Raw genomic sequence first — 3,406 nt, forward strand, 5'->3', positions numbered from 1 at the left:
GGGAGGACCACCTCCTGATTGGCCGCTCGAGCGGCTTAGAGCCAAATAAGGGCGGGAGTGCAGGGGTGAGGAGCGGGAGGGGAGAGGAGCCGGAGATCCCGCGGGCAGGGAGAGGCTGGGGAGCGGAGTGATGAGGAGGGTGATGAGCGAGGCACTGATATTACCCTCCTTTTACAAATTATGAAACAGAGACCGAGAGAGGTTAAATAACTTGTGCCAGGTTACACAATTATGAAGGGATACAGCCAGGATTCTAGCCCTGACCATTTAACTCCAGAGCCCATGGTTTGTTGAACAAATAAATGTTGAAAGCAACAAACTAATCTAGTTTCTTCATTAACTAAGATATCAACGAAGTCAATAAAAAAAGACCTGAAGTCATATGTTAACCTTTGTTCTTTAAATAAATAGTGTCCTATGTTTTGTCTTGTGTTTCTCTCTGTTTCCCTTCTTGTTGGTTTGGATTCCTAAGGAATTGTCTTCAGTGAAAGAGAAATGGAGAAGCAAGACGCGTTCAGATCCTGTCGTATCTTGTATGTTAAAATAGGTGTGTGCTTACAAGTAACGACAATAAATTTATAATAGCTACTTAGGTAGAATTCTATTCATTGCCTTTATGACTCTGATTTACATATAGTGTAAGTAAAAACATTTCTAAAACTCAGACCTAGTTTAAAACTACATTAAACCTGTACATATGTTTGACCCGGTAAAGGTCATTCCAAATGATTGGTTTGGGTCCCAGACTTTTACGTTTTATCACTATAAACACATGAGTATTTTTGTTGGTACTGAATGCAATTGTTATTTAGGAAATGCTGTTCTCTGATTGTTCAGGACCCAATGAAATACAACATACTGGCCTAAAAGATAATGTTATTAATCCTGACAACACCAAATCTAAAACCACGCTTACAAAGTAGGCCATATAATAAATGTTTAAGAGAAAAGTTCGGACACTCACCTAGGAGCCTTTATAGACAAATTTTCTTTCATCCGTATTTGGAAGAAAAGAATGGAGAGAATGAACACATGTCTTGTTGGATGACAAGCATATAAAGCAACAAGAGCAATAACAGGAACCAAGACAATCATTTCTGTTCCGATTCCACTCACCCTCCCAGGGGCTGAGAATATTCCACATATTTCAATTGTACTCTCTGAGGTTTTGCATTTACACCATGTAAAAGAGAATAGGTGTTTTATACTCCAGAAGGCCTTTGAGGGAAGGGCAGTGAACACCACCACAGCTGTGTTATTCACCCCACAGTGGACTAGGCCTGACTGAGCAGGCAGGAGCAGGAAGCAGAATTTGCGTTTACAAATGACAGCAGTTTTATTCTAAGTGATAATGGCACATATCCTCTGCTCTGCCTATTTTGCTTTCCCACGTCTTCCTGCTTTAATAAGAACAATTATTAGGAGGAGGTAGCCCAGATGTCCCTTGGAGTCTGGTGATGGCCATAGTTGCAACTGTCCTGAGGGAAAAATTAAAATCCATTTTTCAACCAGGCCCCATGGGCCACGCTGTTGATCTGGGTGTTTGAGGAAAAAAGGGAATACCGAATCAAGAATTTGGAATTTATACCTTAACTTCTTTTTATTTTAAAAGTAATGTATGCTTACCAATGAAGGCTTGGAAAATACAGATTAATATGTAAAATAAATAATCATCTATAGATGGTAATAGATATCTTTCTTACCAATATTTTTTCTTGTTTGTGTGTAGTGTGTGTGTGAGAGAGAGACAGAGGGAGAGAGAATTATACAGAATATATAATTTTGTGTCCTGCTTTTTTTCTAATTTTCAAAATATTTTATTTTACCTGAATTTTATGTGGTACAAAAGTATTACATGCTTGAACCTGTTACTCAAATAGAAGGTTCTTTCCATTCTTCAGTCCAATCTTCCTTCAGAGGCAAATAAATACTCTAAGATGCTAAAAGAACCCCCAAAATACAATGGCTTAAACAAGATAAATGCTTATTTTTCTCACACAAAATATCTCAGACCTAGATGGCACAGGGCTGGTTAGGCAGCTCAGCCACCCTCAATATGAGGCTTTCATCTCTTGAATCCAAAGTGGCTGCTCCAGCTCACAGGATCACAACTGCATACCAGCCAGTGGGGAGGGGGACAAAAGAGCAAATGCCTCCTCCTTTTGAGGGCACAACCTGAAAATGGCATGCCTTACTTCTACTCACATTCCCTTGACAAGAATCTAGTCACATGGCTATGCCTAGCTGTACGGAAAGCTGGGAAATGTAGTAGTGGCTGGGTGACCACGTGCTTGGCAAAACTCAGGCATTTATCAAGAACAAAGGGAGAGTGGATATTGGTGGTCAACTAGCGGTATCTACCAGACTGACCTCCTAGAGAAGTTGGGAGGATTAAGAGTTAAAGATCAGCATTTCTTAGTATTGCTCTTGAGCCCCATGTGGCTCTTCCATAGACTGCTATTGCTGTTGAGGACATACAGCAAACAAATTTTGCATTAGGATATTATACTATAGCCACCCCTATAGGGTATGCTATAGTGAAGAGATGATCTCTGGCCACTCCAAGTGTGGCTCTGAGGCCACACTTTGATGAACAAGGACCAGCCACAGCCCTAAACCAAACCTTTCCATTCCACACAACCATCCTCTCAAACATATTTAGTTATTTAACACATGTTTCTATCACTCCTATGATGTCCCAGGCTCTCCTCTAAAGGGTTTCCCAATATTAACCCATCTAATCCTTATAACAACTCTATAAGGTATGAACTCTTATCTTCACTCTACATATGAGGACATCAAAATATAGAAAGGTTAAGCAACCTAACAAAGTCACATAACTAGTTAGTGATGGGACCAGGATTTAAACTAGACTCTGGAGGTCATACATCAACTTCAACATTGTTCTGCCAGCCACAAAGTAGGCATGAATATGGGAAGATCTGGAGTGAGTGTCCGTTATTTTTAGTATACTCCTAAAGCATTGTACCAGCTCCTGTCTACCTATAGACCTGGGTTTCCAGAAGTACACTGATGTATGCAAACTGTGAATCCCACATAATTGATAAAGGCCCCAGGAAAACAACATTCCAGACTGTCTTTGAAAGAAAGAATGGGAAGTCATTATGGATTTGTGATACAAGAGCATTGCAGACCTAGAGAGACATATGGGATTGTGGGACATCCAAAGGAGGTGCTAACAGTGCAAGAGAAGGGCCTGTTTGCAGAGTCAGCGAAGATGAAGGGGGAGAAGGATCTTCCTCCGTCCCCCATTCTGACAGCAAAGGGCAGCCAGAGCCTCAAACTTTTAAGATAACAGGGTAAATATTTCCTAGGAAACATGTCTCTTAAAAGACTGGATTTTTGGCTGTCCCGGTGGCTCAGGCGGTTAGAGCTCCACGCTCCT

This window comes from Rhinolophus hipposideros, assembly GCF_964194185.1.
Source record: "Rhinolophus hipposideros genome assembly, chromosome: 10".
In the NCBI taxonomy this organism is placed as follows: domain Eukaryota; kingdom Metazoa; phylum Chordata; class Mammalia; order Chiroptera; family Rhinolophidae; genus Rhinolophus; species Rhinolophus hipposideros.